At 41.3% G+C, this 20,999-nt stretch overlaps 1 pseudogene; it reads left to right on the top strand.

Moving 5' to 3' along the window:
- Nucleotides 1-13,133: 13,133 nt before the first annotated feature.
- On the top strand, nt 13,134-16,603 carry LOC105611973 (olfactory receptor 10AG1-like; annotated as a pseudogene).
- The last annotated feature ends 4,396 nt before the right edge of the window (nt 16,604-20,999 follow it).

Raw genomic sequence — 20,999 nt, forward strand, 5'->3', positions numbered from 1 at the left:
AATATCCTTCAGGTGTCTAAAAGATAAAGAATATGGAGGCCTGGCAGCAGTCATTGACTCAACAATGAAAACCCTCTACCAATATAATTCTTAGCTCTTTAAAAAAGGCTCTGTATCTTTAAGATCCTTTAAGCTTTGTGCCTCTCACGGTTGGGAGGCTGTAAACAATCACAAGTTGTAAAAGTCTGGGAAGACCGGTCAGGTAAGTTAGAAAGCTATCAGAGGGGTTTAAGCCTAGACATTCTTTTTATATGCAGGAGACTGTTAACTGGAGCCCTAAGTTAATTCCTTTTAGAGGCAGAAGAGTGGAAAACATAGTACAGTAAGGCAGGCAGACTCTGGTTTTGGGGGATAGATGTTCAGAAAAACCCAGGGGGAACCCCTGAAGCCAGATCATGCCTTTGCGTATGTCTGGCTTCCTTCCTCATGACCTTTGCCACGGGCGGGATTCCTCATGTTGGCTCCCGGCAAGTTTCCACACATCAGTCAGGGCTCGTGTGGTCTGAACTTCCAGCTGGCACCAAAGGAGACCATGCCTGGGCTTTTTTGTTGACTTGCCCTTTTGGAGCTCAAGGAGAAGGAGGAGTGGGTGGGGCTTGGGAGCTGTCAGCTGTCGCTTTTGACCTAATGCCTTCAGAGTAACTGTCCCATGAGAAACTAGCTGAGGTGGACGGGAGTTGGGAGAAAGATGAGGGCAGTGTCTGTGGTGCTGAGGCTGGGATGGGAGCTGCTGGGTTTCCCTTTGCACTCACCTAGTCTGGAGGTGCCCCCTCCTGTACCCCTTGGGGCCAGCCGTGGGTTTGGGGACCATTAGTTAACCTGGCAGACCTGTGCTAGAAGGCATTTTCTAAATGGCTCTTGATGGTGTCCTATCTCGTCCATTCTAGTGCTCACATTCAGTAAATGGACTTTTACTTTCAGTGTCAGTGGGTTGATGGTAAATGATGCTTACACTGAATCAAGAAAAGGGCTAAAGACATTTGCAGCAACATGGACAAACCTAGAGACTGTTACACTGAAGTAAGTCAGCCTGAGAAGGAGAAATATCATGACATCCCTTACAGTGGAATTTAAAAAGAAATGATACAAATGAACTGACTTACAAAAGAGAAAGACTCATAGACTTACAGAATGGACTTATGGTTGCAGGCGGTGGGAAAGGATGGAGAGAAGAGATAGTTAGGGAGTTTGGGAGAGACAGTTACACACTGCTATATTTAAAATGGATAAACAACAAGGACCTACTGTACAGCACAGGGAACTCTGCTCGACGTTATGTGGCAGCCTGGATGGGAGGGGAGTTTGGGGGAGAACGTGTGTGCATGCTAAGCCACTTCAATCATGTCTACCTCTTTGTGATCCCATGCACTGTAGCCCACCAGGCTCTTCTATCCATGAGAGTGGGGTGCTATGCCCTCCTCCAGAGGATCTTCCTGACCCAGAGATCAAACCTTGCATCTTTTGTGTCTCTGCATCGGCAGGTGGGTTCTTTACCACTGATGCCACCGAGAAGCCCTTTTTTGGGGAAATGAATACATGTATATGTATGACTGAGTCCCTTTGCTGTCCACTTGAAACTATCACAACATTGTTAACAGCTATACCCCAATACAAGATAAAAAGTTTAAAAAGGGGGAGGGGGCTAAAGAGAATGACAATAGCTGACTTGTGGTTGAAGTTGGCCAGTGGAAAGCAGCCCCTGACCTCCAGGATGTGCTGGGCTGAATGGCCATCCTTCAGATGCAGGCCATCCTGCAGCCCTGTTACCACTATGTTGGGGGAATTTTTATAGACATAAACAGTCCCTTCAGTTCATCCTCTGGGATATGAAAGAGTCCTTGACTTTACTAAGTTGCAACTTCCGGCAAATCATCTTCCCTGATGGACCAAGACAATGTCTTAGTAACGAGCCCACAGGAGGAAGGAAGAGAGAAATGAGGTGAGCTCTATGATACCTCCAGATAGAGTAGACAGCATCTAACAATGTTATGTGCCCCACAGCCCCAAGCATGGCTCCCCTTCTCCTGGGAGCTGCCTGGCTGGCCTGGCTCCTGTGGGGCAGCAGCTGGGACTCCTGTTTCCCCAGGAGTGTCCCATCCTCCCATCACCTGTTTAAGGTCAAGTACTAAGATGCATTCTTTCCTCCTCAGACTCTGAGCCATCAGGAACACCTCCTTGACCATCTCCTGGGTAATCTGGGTGATTCTGTTTCCACTGTTGGTTGCAGCCATCCTCTGGGAGAGGTGGGTCCATTTCTTCCTCCAGCCAGGCTGGGTAGCTGTGGGTGGCTACCAGGGGTGCCACTCTGCTGCTGCTGTAGGAAGAAGACAGGGTGGGACTGATGACATTCCAGGTGCTCAGACATTTCGACTGCAGTGGGGGTGTTAATGGCCTTTTTATCATTAAAAAAATAACTTTATTTTATTTTTTGGCTGTGCTGGGTCTTTGTTGCTGTACTCAGGCTTTCTCTGTTTGTGAAGAGCAGGGGCTACTTTCTAGTCAGTGTGTGGGCTTCTCATTGTGGTAGTCTCTCTTGTTGCAGAGCCCAAGGCTCTAGGGCTCTAAGGCTCAGTAGTTGTGGGGTACTGACTTAACTGCCCCTTGACATGTGGGACCTCCCCAGACCAGGGATGGAACTCATGGCCCCTGCATTGGTAGGTGGATTCTTAACCACTGGACCACCAGGGAATTCTGCTTCTCCACCGTTTTTAAGAGTGGGAATCGAGAGGGAATCCTGATCCCCACATGCCAGTGGCTCTTGACAGTCTCCTCCAAATACTTTGGAAAATACTGAGAAGAGGAAACAGTGAATCGCTATTAATTCTGTGCTTCATGCATCTGCAATCTGCATAAACTGCCACTCAGCAGACTGAATCCCAGTATAGTTAAAACATCATGTTTTCTTTCCCTCAGTGAATTTTCAGGCCTTACCTGGGAGAAAGGAGAATCTCTACCTTCTTGAAGAAATTCAGGAATCCTTGAATGTCCCAACTTTGGGACAGTTTCATATCAATTATTCTATGTGATAGGATTTTACAGTTTTGATATGAATAATTATTTTCCCCTATTAACTTGCTTATTATATTCTAGTGAGAAAAACTTCTGCCATCGTGGAACAGGCTGTGTTATTCTTTTTTGGATGCTGGGTGGGGCCTCCCCTAAGCCTTTTCCAGACTCTGGAATTGAGATGAGATGTTCTGCACTTCAGGGTAAAATGTTAGTCCCTCAGTTGTGTCCAACTCTTTGGGACCCCATGGACTCTAGCCCACCAGGCTTCTCTGTCCATGGGATTCTCCAGATAAGAATACTGGAGTGGGTTGCCATACCATCCTCTGGAGGATCTTCCCGATCCAGGGACTGAACCTACATCTCCTGCATTGGCAGGTGGATTCTTTACTGCTGAGGCACCAGATAAGGTAAATCCAAAAGCAACAATGGCTTTGATCATCCCTCGGCCTCACCCACCAGATCCTGAGCTCCTGGATGCAGAGAGAAAGGAGAATAGGGGTGGAAAAAACTTCTGGGCCTTCCTGTACCCCAGCTTCTCCCGCAAGACCCCATTGTAGCACACTAATACCGCGAAGAGCCACAATATAATTGTTGGAGAAGTGCTAGTGTGATAGCAAATTCTGTTTAAATTGGGAGATACACATTCATGATTCCATTTGATCTGAGGCTGTATATGTAGCAAATATTTCACCAGAAGGAGAGTGGAAATCAAAGGGTAACTGCTCTAGGCACATGTCCCCTTAACCCTCACCTTGTTGGCCACTCTGTTCAGTCTTTGTCATACTCTTCTCACTGCCAAGCATGCAGGAAGGTCGCTGGGCTAACAATGCAGAATCAGGAGACCAATGGCCCAAGGAAGGGTTGGGTGAATTGCATCCATTGGCTGTAGCTGTAGAGCTCAGGTGGGTGTTTATGTGAGCATTTGCCATATGACAGACGAGGGGACATATGTGAGTCTGGGGCCAGGAGACCATGGAGGCTGGGATCTAGGTGACCCGCCTGGGACATGGGTCCCCAAGCTTGGCCCTGGAGCAAGCAGAGGCAACAGCTGCCAAGCATGGGGGAAGTGTCCTGATCATTCAGGTTCAACTCAGAAGTTGTCCAGAGGCTGAGAACAGCAACCAGCCGGATGGATGGATGGCTAGAGGTGGTGCCAGGCATCCATAGTGACGGATTAACTATAGACTGTTTTCCTCTCCAACCACTAAGTATTAATTTCTACATTGGGAGCAAAGATGAGCATAGGTATGCACACCGCTGCTCCTGCCACTCCCCCCGCCCGCAACCCCCCACCCAGACTCATAGGCACTTGCAAACCGGAGCTATTATTGCCTAGAATGTCCTTCCCATCCTTCCTGGAAAATGCAGACCCCAACTTTCTTTGAAGCTCAACTCAAGACCACACTCCTTTCAGGACATATCTAGCATATTTGCTCCATCCTTCCCATGACCATTTTGCCCCAAATTTTGATGTTGTCTGCACTTCTTGGCTTTTCTAGCATCTTAAAAAGCAATCTAAATCACTCACTGTGCACCTGTGCTTGTCCTGAAGGATCTAAAGATGAGTAAGATGATGTCCTGGAACTTGAGTGGCTAAGAGTTTAGACTTTCTGTGCTATTGCATACTGGGGAGTCACCTGGCTTTTTTTGTGTTTCATCTTCAGTAATTCCCCACCCTCTGAAAACTGTTGACCTTGTTTTAGACAGATTGAGGTGCCCCTGAATGCTGGGAGGGGCAAGCCAGAGCCCTTCCTGGAGATGGACCTATACACTGAGGGCCAGCAGGCTGCCCAGATGGGGTCCCAGAGTAGGTGACATGAAGAGAAAGGAGAGAATGCAACTGAGACTAAGACTCAACCTCAGTGACTGAAAGCAAGGGCAAAAATGGCAAATATGCAATTTGGTGGGCCTTGAGCTAAGGGATAGGAAACAAAATATTCAACTCATGTCTCATATTCAACTCTCAAGGACCGTAAGCATCTGAAATAAGAAGTGTCTCCAGGCTCTTTAGTAGTGAAGGAGGCTAGGACTCTGTTGGAGAGCCCACAGCTGGAATAAACAGTTTCTAGGTTAGGGACTTCCCTGGCAGTCCAGTGGTTAAGTCTCTGCACTTCCAATGCAGGGGGCCCAGGTTTGATACCTGGTCAAGGAACTGTGATTCCACACACCACCATTAAAGATCTTGTATGCTGCAACTAAGGCCTGGCACAGCCAAATCAATTAAAAAGGAGAAAAATAATTTCCGGGTTGTGACAAGTGTCTAGAAGATGCACGAGCTCATTTCGAAGGCCTCAGGGGCTCACTGTTTGAAGTGATATTCTGGGCCATGTGGAGCAGAAATTTATGGATGGTGACTCTCCCTTATCCAGTTGCCATCCCACCAAGGGTAGCTCTCCAGATAGGACCACTGTCCCCCTGTCTCCAATGCACTGAGCTTGTGTGTGTGTGTGTGTGAAGGAGAGTGCTTCCCTGTGGCAGGAACCATGAAGTGCGAGGCCTTGTTCTTCCCCTGGGGAAAGCAGCAGTAACAGGAGAGTGGACAGCCCTCCATGGACAGGAGCGGCAACGGGCTGAGTGAGCCTGCTCTTCTCACTGTCTGAACGCTGGCCAACCTAGGAAGTCAGTTCTGGGAAATGCTTGTGTCAGAAGGCTTTGAGACGGTGACTGTGTCAGGTGCACTCAGAGAAACAGAATGTGTTATCAGTGAAGTTGGTGACAACAGAGGAATGGATGGAGAAGCTGTGGTTTACGTGTGTAATGGAATACTGGTGGTGGTTTAAGTCGTGTCCCACTCTTGGGACCCCATGGATTGTATCCTGCCAGGCTCCTCTGTCCATGGGATTTTCCAGGCAAGAAAATGGGTTGCCATTTCCTTCTCCAGGGGATCTTCCTGACCCAGGAATCAAACCCCAGTCTCCTGCATTGCAGGCAGATTCTAAAAAGGAACTAAGTTGGGTCATTTGCAGAGATGTGGATGGAGTTAGAGACTATCATACAGAGTGAAGTAAACCAGAAAGAGAAAGACAGATATTGAATATTAATCCATACATGTGGGGTCTAGAAAAATGGAACACATGTTCTTAGTCACAAAGTAGAAATAGAGACACAGACATAGAGAACAAACATGGATATCAAGGAGGAAAGCAGGAGTGGGAGGAACTCGGAGATTTGGATTGACATATATACTATTGATACTATATATAAAACTGATGGGCTTCTCAGGTGGTTCAGTGGTAAAGAATCTGCCGGCCAATGCAGATGTCAGTTTGATCTCTGGGTGAGGAAGACCCCTGGAGAAGGAGATGGCAACCCTCTCCAGTATTCTTGTCTGGAGAATCCCATGGACAGAGGAGCCTGGTGGGCTGCAGTCCATTGGGTCACAAAGAGTCGGACACGACTGAAGCTACTGAATACACAAGCACATAAGTATCCTAGGGGATTAGGGCATCTAATGTTGATGGAGGAGTGGGTACTAGACCGATGGAATCTGAGACATTTAAAAAATTTCCCACCACAAATAACACTAAGTGATTTTTGACAAAGGTTCAAAATCATTCAAAATATTTAAGAAAAAATATATTGTCTTAAAAAAGTTATTAAAGTATTGCACATGCAAATCCAAGGAAACAAACAACAGCAACAACAACAACAACCCCCTGAACTTCTATATAAACCATAAAACCTATTTAAAAATTAATTCAAAATTGATTGAATGAGGGAGAGAAATGGTGATGCCACCCACTCATCTCATCCTTTGTTGCTCCCTTTCCCTCTTGCCCTCAGTCTTTTGCAAACAGGCACACATACACACACAAACACACAGAGATGCGTTTCCAGAAACTGGATGTGTGATTCTGGGAGCTGTGTGTGCATGTGTGTGCTCAGTCTCTTCAGTCATGTCTGATTATTTGTGATCCTCAGGCTGCCCCAGTTGGTTTGCTGTAGTTTCTCATTAAATTTAACAGTTGAATATTTTAAAATTAATATATATTAACAGATACAGACATAGATTAGATATCTAGATACAGATACAGATATAAATATCCTGCAGCTTCCCAGGTGGCGCTAGTGGTAAAGAATCCATCTGCCAATACAGGAGACCTAAAAGATGCAGGTTCAATCCCTGGGTCGCAAAGATCCCCTGATAGTTTGTGAGCTTTGAGGAATCAGTCCATTTCATCTTATTGGCAATTTTATAGACACAGAGTTATTAAAAGCATCTTTATTAACCATTTAATAATATCTATAGATTTCAATGTGCCAATTCTCATTCTTTGTATTTAATACATGTGATATGTCTTTCTTCATTGTCTATTTTTTAAAAATCATATCTACTTTATAAAATTTACAAAGTATCAGCTTTTTACTTGATTGCCTTTCTGTTTTTTTTTTTTTTTTTAGTTTTGGTGACTTCTACTCTGTTTTTTCTTCCTTCTGTTTGATTTGGATTTATTTTACTACGACTTTTAGGATTTATTGTGGTGAAAATTTAATCTATTGACTGAAGATGTTGTGTTAATGTTCTAAGTGTTCAGTGCTATAATATTTTGTTTAAGTGCTGCTTTGGCTGCTTCTCATAGACTCTGATATGTGACATTTATATTAAGTAAAAATGTAGATCAATAAGAGGAAGACCTCCAGATACTTGAAAAGTTACGTAACATATAACCCATTCAATAGTGATAGCTTTCAATGCATGGACAAAATATCTCTAAAATGTATTGTTCTAACTCTCTTTCCATTATTCTTTATACAAGTCTATTCATTCCTGCTTACATGTGTGCATGCTTAGTCGTCTCTGCGACACTTTGGACTGTAGCCCACCCGGGCTCCTGCTTTCAGCTTGTGGGCCTGAAAAGGAATAAGTGTGTGTTCCCCTTCCCCTCACTCCCCTTTCTGTAGTCTAGGAGATGGTGAGGTCCACCTGGTTAGTGTGAATGCGGAGATGGAAAATTCATGTTGAACATAACCTAATTCTCCCAAGTCTTCTAGATTTCTTACTTTTGAATTTTTAATGACAAAGACAATTCTCTTCAAGACATTGTTCATTTACATCTTTTTTAGAACATCTTTATTTTATAGCATCAGTAATATGCAATCATAAATTTCTGATTTTACAATGCTCCCATTTCTTAATAATCACAAAATACAGGAAGAGAGGTAGAAAATTTTAAGGAATACAATGGACAGATATGATTTTGCTTGTCATACCAAACTCCTCCAGTGGCAGACAGAAAGGTTTAGTTTAATTAAGAAGTGACATGGGGAATAAGCTGATCCCAAGGGTAAAGAATATTTTCTATTTAAAGAGCACTATTTTTTATGACAAGGAATATATTCTAGGCTGTGTTTAGCCTCTGTTCCAAATAAATGTAAATTACCTAATTGCCAAAACAAAAAAGGTCTCACTTTTTTCTGTCTTTTAACTATCTGTAAAGGTAAGCATTGCATTTAGCTTCAATTCAAACAGGTAAGCATGAATCATTTTTTTCCAATAGCAAATTTAGCTTTACAAATATCTATGCATATTTAGCATCAGCAAAAAAGGCATTCATTTCAGAAGAATTAAAAATAGATTCTTTCTCCTTACTGTTAATTAATTTAGAAAACCCTGATTCAGATAATCTTTTTACTTTTCTGATTCTCATCATTATATTATTAAGTGAGAAATTACACAGAGTACTGTGTAATACACATGTGTGCTCAGTCACTTCAGTCGTCTGACTCTTTGGGAACCTATGGACTGTAGTCCACCAGGCTCCTCTGTCCATGGCATTCTCCAGGCAAGAGCACTGGAGTGGGCTGCCATGCCCTTCTCCAGGAGATCTTTCTGCCCCAGGGATCAAACCCACGTCTCTCATCTCTTACATTCCAAGCAGATTCTTTACCACTGAGCCACCAGGAAATGTCTTGTAATATATTTGGCCAATATATCAAAGATTACAACCTCATTATCATTATCATCAATCATCTTAAGTATTAAGATTTATTAAGTGATTACTACATAGTAAGCATATATTTAAGTAGTTTGCATGTAGCATTAAATCAGGATATATCACAAAAATTTTTTAAAAATTATTTAACTAAGTTGTACGATAGTAAAAGATGTTATTAAATGTATTCTTATCCAATACCAAGGGAATCATTTGTTTGTTAAAATTAAATTCTAACAGCAGGATCCTCTATGATCCACCTCCCAGAATTCTGGAAATAAAAGCAAAAATAAACAAATGGGATCTAATTAAAATTAAAAGCTTCTGCACAACAAAGGAAAATATAAGCAAGGTGAAAAGACAGCCTTCTGAATGGGAGAAAATAATAGCAAATGAAGCAACTGACAAACAACTAATCTCAAAAATATACAAGCAACTTATGCAGCTCAGCTCCAGAAAAATAAACGACCCAATCAAAAAATGGGCCAAAGAACTAAACAGACACTTCTCCAAAGAAGACATACGGATGGCTAACAAACACATGAAAAGATGCTCAACATCACTCATTATTAGAGAAATGCAAATCAAAACCACAATGAGGTACCACTTCACACCAGTCAGAATGGCTGCGATCCAAAAATCTGCAAGCAATAAATGCTGGAGAGGGTGTGGAGAAAAGGGAACCCTCCTACACTGTTGATGGGAATGCAAACTAGTACAGCCACTTTGGAGAACAGTGTGGAGATTCCTTAAAAAATTGCAAGTAGAACTACCTTATGACCCAGCAATCCCACTGCTGGGCATACACACCAGGGAAACCAGAATTGAAAGAGACACATGTACCCCAATGTTCGTCGCAGCACTGTTTATAATAGCCAGGGCATGGAAACAACCTAGATGTCCATCAGCAGATGAATGGATAAGCAAGCTGTGGTACATATACACAATGGAGTATTGCTCAGCCGTTAAAAAGAATTCACTTGAATCAGTTCTGATGAGATGGATGAAACTGGAGCCGATTATACAGAGTGAAGTAAGCCAGAAAGAAAAACACCAATACAGTATACTAACACATATATATGGAATTTAGAAAGATGGCAATGACGACCCTGTATGCAAGACAGCAAAAAAGACACAGCTGTGTATAACGGACTTTTGGACTCAGAGGGAGAGGGAGAGGGTGGGATGATTTGGGAGAATGGCATTGTAACAATCATGTAAGAATCAAATCGCCAGTCTATGTCTGACGCAGGATACAGCATGCTTGGGGGCTGGTGCATGGGGATGACCCAGAGAGATGTTATGGGGAGGGAGGTGGGAGGGGGGTTCATGTTTGGGAATGCATGTAAGAATTAAAGATTTTAAAATTAAAAAAATAAAAAACTAAAAAAAAAAAGACTCTGAAGAAAAAAAATTTAAATTCTATGTCAAATGAATGAGAAAATATTAAAGTAATATTGGCTTGTTTTTCTTTTTATCCTAAAGGAAGCAGGCTCTGAACTGCATTCACCAATTTTAGGTTTCCATTTTCTATTTCAAATTGATTTCATAAACTTGCTCTAAACAGTATTAAGTGCATTGTGATATAGCTGATTTACATGATATCATAATCCCTACATCAAAGAAAATTGTCATTTTAGTGGAAATACCAGAACAATAAATATGAATTATTTGAGAAAAAACAAAAGTGGCCCTATTTAGATGAATTATATAGTGATTTTCTCTTTGAGTTGTATAAAGAGAAGCATTGACAGTTTTTAGAAGTCAGAGAAACCAACAAATATGTCATAAGATTTGAGGAAATCTTTGAACCTGAGATTGAGTTTAGAATATAAGTACAGTTTGTATAGAATGTGAATAATTATAGTATTTCTTACTTTAGAAATGATTTTATACTGACAATTCCATTTACTATTCATAAAAAGTTTCCATTTGACAAATAAAAAGTTGAGACAAAAATATTTTAATAAATGTGGAACACTCCATTCTTGATACTAAGTTTTGCCTTCTTACTTTTTCGGGCTTTTCTTTGACATCATAGTTTCAGTGTGCTTTTCAAATGTACTATTCTACATGAACAGCAAGGAATAATTTACAATGGGGATTAAAAAATGAGAGAAAACCTTACATACATAAACCGCAGATACAATAAAAAGAATAAAGTAGATGGCAGTTTCTGCAGGAAATGGGTGGCTCATCAAATGTAGGTGCATGCTACTTGCTGAAAAGACTGATGATTCATTAATAAGCAATTTTAATCAGTATCCAAGTACTACACTCTACATTGATTTAAGTATGTGAATAAAATTTGGTAAAGGTGTTGGGACAAGGTATTGAAAAAAGGAGGCATGATTGTATAGACTCATATATGACGCATCTGTCAGCCACTAGCTTCTGACCATTTAAAAGGCTCATTCATAGCATTTTTGCATTTCTAACTCACATTTTTATTGAGAGAATTATATAATAATGGAAAAAGTTTGAATATCTTTAGTACTGTAATGTGCAGTTTAAGATATTGTAGATGGTACATATATAAATAGTATATGGCTTCCCTGATGGCTCGGACAATTAAGAATCTGCCTGCCTTGCAGAAGACCTGAGTTTGACCCCTGGGTGGGGAAAATCCCCTGGAGAAGGGAATGGCAACCCACTCCAGTATTCTTGCTTTTGCATGGACTATTGGTTCTACCCCATGTTTGTCTACATTTTTGCAGCAGAAATCTCGACTTTTGTCCTCACTTAATACCTTTAGAATATGCAGTTAGCTGTGTATCTTGTTTTCAGTGATTTATTTTCTATTGGCTTTCAAATAAGTTAACATATAATATGAAAATACATGTATAACATGCTGAAAACAATGAAGCAATTTACTACTTCTGCAAGAATGAGTAAAGAGTATAATTTCTAAATATACACACATGCATGCCCCACAAAAAGTATGTTTGATCTCTAACAGGAAAGAGAGGAAGGAGAGATTTACATTTTCAGTGGGAATCCATGTTTATACTTTGGAAGTGAAGTCGCAATCTCTCAGTTGTGTCTGGCTCCAGGCCAGAATACTGGAGTGGGTAGCCTTTCCCTTCTCCAGGGGATCTTCCCAACCTAGGGATCAAACCCAGGTCTCTCGAATTATGGGCAGATTCTTTACCAGCTGAGCCACAAGGGAAGCCCAAGAATACTGGAGTGGGTAGCCTATACCTTCTCCAGCAGATCTTCCCAGCCCAGGGAGCCTGAAATAACCTCCACCTGAACAGGCTAAAAAGCCTCTTGATGAAAGTGAAAGAGGAGAGGGAAAAGGTGGCTTAAAGCTCAACATTCAGAAAATGAAGATCATGGCATCCAGTGCCATCACTTCATGGGGAAACAGTGCAAACAGTGTCAGACTTTATTTTTCTGGGCTCCAAAATCACTGCAGATGGTGACTGCAGCCATGAAATTAAAAGACGCTTATTCCTTGGAAGAAAAGTTATGACCAACCTAGATAGCATATTCAAAAGCAGAGACATTACTTTGCGGACTAAGGTCCGTCTAGTCAAGGCTATGGTTTTTCCTGTGGTCATGTATGGATGTGAGAGTTGGACTGTGAAGAAAGCTGAGCACCGAAGAATTGATGCTTTTGAACTGTGGTGTTGGAGAAGACTCTTGAGAGTGCCTTGGACTGCAAGGAGATCCAGCCAGTCCATTCTGAAGGAGATCAGCCCTGGGATTTCTTTGGAAGGAATGATGCTAAAGCTGAAGCTCCAGTATGTTGGCCACCTCATGCGAAGAGCTGACTCATTTGAAAAGACTCTGATGCTGGGAGGGATTGGGGGCAGGAGGAGAAGGGGACGACCAAGGATGAGATGGCTGGATGGCATCACTGACTCGATGGATGTGAGTCTGAGTGAACTCCGGGAGATGGTGATGGACAGGGAGGCCTGGTGTGCTGTGATTCATGGGGTCGCAGCAAAGAGTTGGACACAACTGAGCGACTGAACTGAACTGAACTGAACAGGGATTTGTACCCTGGACCCTCAGACTAAAAGCCTGATGCTCTACTGACTGAGATATCTGGACTCTTAAGCAATTCTTTGGAATTGCTCCAAGGAATAAGAGCCCAGATAAGAAGCAATACAATTGATTCAATCAATTTGATTGCTTCCTTATACCTTGGGGAAAATTCCAAAGGATTGCTTAAGAGCCCAGATAGCTCAGTCAATAGAGCATCAGGCTTTTAGTCTGATGGTCCAGGGTTCAAATCCCTGTTCAGGCGGAGGTTATTTCAGGCGAATCTGCCTGCAATGCTGGAGACCCCTGTTTGATTCCTGGGTTGAGAAGATCTGCTAGAGAAGGTATAGGCCACCCACTCCAGTATTCTTGGGCTTCCCTTGTGGCTCAGCTGGTAAAGAATCTGCCCACAGTGTATTCTAGAAGTTAATGAGAAGGCAATGGCACCCCACTCCAGTGCTCTTGCCTTGAAAATCCTGTGGACGGAGGAGCCTGGTAGGCTGCAGTCCATGGGGTTGTGAAGAGTCTGACATGACTGAGCGACTTCACTTTCACTTTTCACTTTCATGCATTGGAGAAGGAAATGGCAACCCACTCCAGTGTTCTTGCCTGGAGAATCCCAGGGATGGAGGAGCCTGGTAGGCTGCCATCTATGGGGTCGCACAGAGTCAGACATGACTGAAGCGACTTAGCAGCAGCAGCAGCAGCAGCAGAAGTTAATGAATCACATTTAGTGGAAGAAATGTACTAAGCATTCCCCAAAAAGATCTACAGGAAAAACAAAAAGAACCTAGTAATATAGTTAAAATAATAAGAAAAATGCAAAAAAGATGGAAAATCTCAACCTATTGCATTCACATGCATGACTAACACAAACACATGCAAAAAAGAAGGAATGATTAAGTTGAATGGGATCATCAGTAAAACGGCAATTGTTGAGGATGTGGGTAATTTAGGAAGGTCTCACAGATGAGTTGTGGGTGGTGTCTCATGCAGTAAATGAGTGAGAGGTGCACATTCTAGCTAGAACTACTTTCGTGAACATAAACCTGGATGTACTTGCCTCTTATGTCTCGAGTGTTCCTGGGCCAAAAGAACAGCTTAAAATTCCTTTTCTCTCAACTGAGAAATCTGAATAAAACTTATCACTACTAATTTATGGACTTTACACTGAAATACACATGTTTGAAAACTAGTAACATCCCATAATATTATATAGTCAGCTCATCAATTTTATTTATAAGGAAAAAATGAAATATGCAGAATGTCAGTGCCAAACAAGGCTTTGGAAATACCACAGGGAAACCAACACTTTAAAAATTAAATATATTCATCCCTAAAACTATCTTAGGTCACTTACAATATATTTCACCATGCAATCAAATTAACTTTCAATTGATAATAATTAAACACAGAATTTAGAGGTGAAGAGAAAAACACAAGCTGTAAGAGCAAAATCACTAATGTAAATGAATTTAACTCAAAATTTTGCATTTTTGAGCATTCGGATGAGCAAAATTATAATCACATATCTTCAGAAAAAGTGATAATTCATGGCAGAAAATAAATATTAAATGGATAACTTTTCTTACAAATTGATTTAATAATAATGAAAAATGTAATTCACAACCTGTTAGACACCTAGCAATTATAGGTTTGTTTTCTAATGGAATTGGAAAAAATGAATGGTGTACCATTTTATATATATATAAGGAAACAAAAGCCAAAGAAAGTGAAATAACAGTACCTTTGATTGAATCATTCATACAGATGAAATATGAAGAGATGGAAGTGGAAGACAGCATGTCCACAGTGATGGAATTTGTACTCCTGGGGTTTTCTGACCTTCCAAACCTCCAAGGAATATTATTTGGGCTGTTCTCCATCATGTACATCATTATCTTAATGGGAAATAGTCTTATAATAATACTAACTAGGCTTGACCCTGCACTGCACAAACCCATGTATTTTTTCCTGGCCAATTTTTCCTTTTTGGAAATCTGTTACGTGTCCATCACTCTCCCTAGGATTCTGGTGAACCTTTGGACTCAGGACAGAAGCATTTCTGTGCTGGACTGTGCTGCCCAAATGTGCTTCTTCCTTATCTTCAGAGCCACTGAGTGCTTCCTCCTGGTGGTGATGGCCTATGACCGCTGTGTGACTGTCTGCACTATCCCCTGGTCATGACCGCAGAGCTGTGCCTCCAGCTGGCTGTGGGCTCCTGGGTCAGTGGAATCCCAGTGCAGATACGGCAAATGTGCTGGATCTCTCTGCCTTTCTGTCATTTGAACGAGGTTAACCACTTCTTCTGTGACATTCCCCCTATTCTGAAGCTGGCCTGTGGAGACACTTTTGCACATGAGCTCTCAGTCTATGCAGTAACTCTGTTATTTGCTGCTATCCCTTTTTGGTTGATCCTTGCCTCCTATAGCCAAATCATTTCCACTACTTTGAGGTTGCCAAAAGCCAGAGGACAGGCTAAAGCCTTCTCCACATGCTCTTCTCACCTGTTGGTTGTCATGTTATTCTTCGGATCTGCTACCATTACCTACTCAAGACCAAAATCCAGTCATTCTGCAGGAACTGACAAACTCTTCCCTCTGTTCTACACCATAGTGACTCCAATGTGCAATCCCATGATATACAGCCTTCAGAAGAAGGATGTGATTACAGCGCTGAGAAAATTATTACTTAAAAAATAATGTGATGATTTTAATTATAAATGTTTTAACTGTTTGCTAAACAGTTAACAGAGAAATGTTTTCAGCTTCTATTTTCCCTCTTTAAGGAGTTAGGCACTTCTGTTCTCAGATGCACTTATGAATACTTTAGTAACCTAATCCACAATTTACTGGGCTTGGATATATACCAGATAAATGTGTCATCAATCCTCCATGCCTAAGGAATAATCCTGCCTCATGAATTACATAGTAATTTACATATTAAAAAAGCTAAAACATAATTGAATCAGTCAGGTTTCTTGGCTTAAATATGCTGGAAAATGTATGTTTATTTATCTAAATAATTATCTCTATCTCCACACTTGCATTTGCTGGCATTCTTTGATTCTATAGCACAGAAAATGACTACTAGCAGTTGAAAGGAGAAGGCAATGGCACCCCACTCCAGTACTCTTGCCTGGAAAATCCCATGGACGGAGGAGCCTGGTAGGCTGCAGTCCATGGGTCTCGAAGATTTGGACACGACTGAGCGACTTCGCTTTCATTTTTTACTTTCATGCATTGGAGAAGAAAATGGCAACCCACTCCAGTACTCTTGCCTGGAGAACCCTGGGGATGGGGGAGCCTGGGGGGCTGCCATCTATGGGGTCGCACAGAGTCGGACACGACTGAAGTGACTTAGCAGCAGCAGGAACAGCAGGTAAAAACTGGATGTTTGCAGGAGGGATTGAATGAGTGAATGGGTAAATGAATATTGCTAGTGTCAACATCAGACTGCTAGCAAAAAATCTAGATTTTTCAGAGAACCAGTAATATTGGGAGCATATTTGTGTATCCACTATAAACTCAAGTGAAATTACTCCAATCATAAAACCAAAAGAATAGCATTCATAATCTTTTTTCTCTTCCTAAGTGCATGATAAAAGAATGTCTTCCTACTCATCTTAACTGGTGTACTTTGCACATATTTGCATGTTCTGCTTAGCAAATTTGATCCAAAATAATTTGCTTTGCATTATTTCATCTGTTACATAACTGCATTCTGACAGCTAAATCTATATCAATTTGAATTTTTAAAAGAAAATATATATGGATATAAAAGTGAAGAAAAGTTTTAGAAGTTATTTTCAGAATTACCCACAGTCTATACAATTGCATTACATTAGTGTGTCTGGACTAACCTCCCATGTCTTTATCCCCTTTAAATCATTGACTGATATAATGAAGGAAAGTGAACATATCTCACTAGGATTATTAATGCCCATCTTCCCAATTCCATCCTCAAATCAGCAACATTAAGACATGATTTGTTGTAGCTGTCCCTGAGAACTTCTGCTACAGTTCTTTTGACAATTATTTCATTCTCTAGTTTTAGTTTTAATTATAACTTAACTGTCTTTCCTAAAGGAGATCAGTCCTGGGTGTTCATTGGAAGAACTGATGCTAAAGCTGAAACTCCAATACTTTGGCCATCTCATGTGAAGAGTTGACTCATTGGAAAAGACCCTGATGCTGGGAGGGATTGGGGGCAGGAGGAGAAGGGGACGACAGGATGAGATGGCTGGATGGCATCACCGACTCGATGGACATGAGTTTGAGTGAACTCCGGGAGTTGGTGATGGACAGGGAGGCCTGGCGTGCTGCAATTTATGGGGTCGCAAAGAGTCGGACACAACTGAGCGACTGAACTGAACTGAACTGAACTGTCTTTATCCTGGGATGTACTATCATAGGTGTATCAGAGAATAATTTATGGAAGTTAATGGTTAAATCAAATGAAGACCACATAAGCCAGTCATGGTATTTCATTGGGAGATTGTGATAGATATCTCTTCAGGTGAGATGAACTAGAATCCCTCGAAACAAGTACATTACATTACTTGACAAAATGGACTTTATAGACATGATTAATATCATAAATCATTGAGATGGGGAGATTATTCAGGTAGAACCAATCTGATCACATAAGCCTTGAAAACAAGAAGAGAAAGAAAAGCAATATTCAAAAAATAGGTTATCACAAATGGAGCAGAGCAAAGGAGGGCTCATTTTGTCATTGCTGGCTCCAAAGTCTGTTGGGACAAAGAGTAAGGACTATCCTGATCTCCAGAAAGCGAGCATGACATTTAGTGGTCTGCCAGCAAAGAATCAGTCCTCTGTCCAACAACCTCAAGGAAGCATATTCTGCCAATAATTTAATTGAACAAGAAAGATGGAATACTCACTAGAGCATAAAAAAGGAATGTGGCCCTCCCAACACTTTTGACCTATCATCTACAGAACTCTAAGATAATAAATTTTAAGGCACTCAGATGGTGGTAATTTACTAAAACTGCAAGAAACAACTAATACACAGAAAATAATGATGTTCACAGAAAATAATATAAGAGATGGTGTAGACCTGCTCAGGATATACAAATTCAAAACTTCAATCTCATAACCAATTTAGCTGTACTATGAGGATTTGAAATATCCAATTTCTCAGCCTGCATTCCAGCTGAGTATGAAGCAATGACTCAGTTTTGGCTAATAACATGAAGATAGGTGTCAACAAGTGTTCAGTCTTGTTTCCACTACTTTCATCCTTAGTGTTAGTCACTCAGTTGTGCCCAACTCTTTGAGACCCCATGGACTGCAGCCCACCAGGCCCCTCTGTCCATGGGATTTTCCAGGCAAGGATTCTGGAGTGGGTTGCCATTTCCTTCTCTGTCTTTCATCCTTGGAAGGGTGCAGAAGTCATATCTAAGAATGGGAAAGCAGGAGAGCATAAGGAACCTGACACTCCAATGTCTTTATTTTTATAGTATAAGACTAGTCAGACCACCCCACCAGAAGTGCTCTGTGAAGTAATCTCACAGGCTTAAATAAAATTCTAAAGGAGACTATATCTGCATGCATATTAATGTTTCACAATGGTAGGTGGTAGTAGATAGTACCTCTCTTGTGTCTGTTCATCTGGCGAAAAGCTGTATTGTGGCAGGAAACATTTCTCAGGAATGTAGATTTTGGTGCTTTTTTATTTTTATTTTTTTAATTGGAGGATAATTGCTTTACAATGTTGTATTTTTTCTGCCACACAGCAAGGTGGATCAACCCTAAGGATACATTTGTCCCCTCTCTCTTGAACCTCCCTCCCATTCTCCACCCCATCCCGCCTCTCTAGGTTGTCATAGAGTACTGGGCTGAGCTGTGTTACCCAGCAACTTCCCATTAGATCTGTTTTGCACACGGTAATGTAAATGATTCAGGGCTACTCTCTCAATTTTCCCCACCCTCTCCTTCCCCTGCTGTGTTCACAAGTCTGTTCACCATGTCTGCCTCTCTAATCCTGCCCTGAAAATAGATTCATCAGTACTAATTCTCTAGAGTCCATTTTATTTGCATTAATATACAATATTTGTTTTTTCTCTTTCTGACTTACTTCACTCTATATAGCATGGTTTAGATTCATCTACCTAATTAGAACTGACACAAATGCATTACTTTCTATGACGGAGTAATATTCTATTATATATATATATGTACCACTACTTCTTTATCCATTCATCTGTCAGTGTACATCTAGGTTGCTCCAATGTCCTGGCTATTGTAAATAGTGCTGCATATCTCTTTGAATTATGGTTTTCTCAGGGAATATACCCAGAAGTAGGATTGCTGGGTCTTATGGAAGTTTTCATGGGGATGATTTTGATCACCGCCTCCTTTACAACATTACAGACCTCCATTTATAGTTCTTCAGGCACTCTGTCTATCAGATCTAATCCCTTGAATTGATTTGTCACTTCCACTGTATAATCATAAAGGATTTGATTTAGGTTATACCTGAATGGCCTTGTGGTTTCCCCTACTTTCTTCAATTTACCTGAATGGCCTTGTGGTTTCCCCTACTTTCTTCAATTTAAGTCTGAATTTTGCAATAAAGAGTTCATGATTTGAGCCACAATCAGCTCCCAATCTTGTTTCTGCTGACTATATAGACTTTCTCCAACTTTGGCTGCAAAGAATATAATCAATCTGATTTTGGTATTCACCATTTGGTTATGTCCATGTGTAGAGTCATCTCTTGTATTGTTGAAGAGGGTATTTGCTATGACCAATGCATTCACTTGGCAAAACTCTGTTAGACTTTGCCCTGCTTCATTTTGTACTCAAAGGCCAAAATTGTTACTCCAGGTGTTTCTTGACTTCCTACTTTTGCATTCCAGTCCCCTATGATGAAAAGGACATATATTGGGTGTGTTAGTTCTAGAAAGTCTTGGAGGTCATAATGGAACCATTCAATTTCAGCTTCTTTGGCATTAGTGTTTGGACCATACAGCCTTGGATTACTGTGATATTGAATGGTTTGCCTTGGAAACAGAGATCTGTCATTTTGAGAGTGCACCCAAGTACTACATTTCAGACTCTTTTGTTGACTATGAGAGTTACTCCATTTCTTCTAAGGGATTCTTCCCCACAGTAATAGATATAATGATCATCTGAATTAAATTTACCCATTCCCATCCATTTTAGTTCACTGATTCCTAAAATGTCAATGTTCACTCTTGCCATCTCCTATTTGACCACTTCTAATATACCTTGATACATGGACCTAACATTCCAGGTTCCTATGCAGTGTTGTTCTTTACAACATCGGACTTTACTTTTACCACCAGACACACCCACAGCTGAGTGTTGTTTCCACTTTGGCTCAGCCTCTTCATCCCTTCTGGAGCTATTTTTTCACTCTTCAGTAGCATATTGGGCATCTACCAACTTGGGAAATTCATCTTTCAGTGTCATATCTGTTTTCCTTTCCATACTGTTCATGGGGTTCTCAAGGCAAGAATGCTGAAGTGGTTTCCATTCCTTTCTCCAGTGGACCACACTTTGTCAGAACTCTCCACCATTACCTGTCCATTTTAGGTGGCCCTACAAGGCTCATAGTTTCATTAAGTGAGAAAAGGCTGTGGTCCATGTAATAAGTTTGGTTAGTTTTCTGTGGTTGTGGTTTTCATTCTGTCTTCCCTCTGATGAATAAGGGTAAGAAGCTTGTGGAATCTTCTTGCTGGGAGGTACTGGCTGTGGGGAAATCTGGATCTTGCTCTGATGGGAGGGGCCATACTCAGTAAATCTTTAATCCACTTTTCTACTGATGAGTGGGGCTGTGTTCCTTCCCTGTAGTTTGGCCCATGGTAGGGGTAATGACTAACACCCTAAAAAGATGTCCTTTTCATTATAGGGGACTGGAATGCAAAAGTAGGAAGTCAAGAAACACCTGGAGTAACAGGCAAATTTGGCCTTGGAATATGGAATGAATCAGGGCAAAGACTAATAGCGTTTTGCCAAGAAAATGCACTGGTCATAGCAAACACCCTCTTCCAACAACACAAGAGAAGACTCTACA

Source organism: Ovis aries, chromosome 3 (assembly GCF_016772045.2).
Source record: "Ovis aries strain OAR_USU_Benz2616 breed Rambouillet chromosome 3, ARS-UI_Ramb_v3.0, whole genome shotgun sequence".
NCBI lineage: Eukaryota > Metazoa > Chordata > Mammalia > Artiodactyla > Bovidae > Ovis > Ovis aries.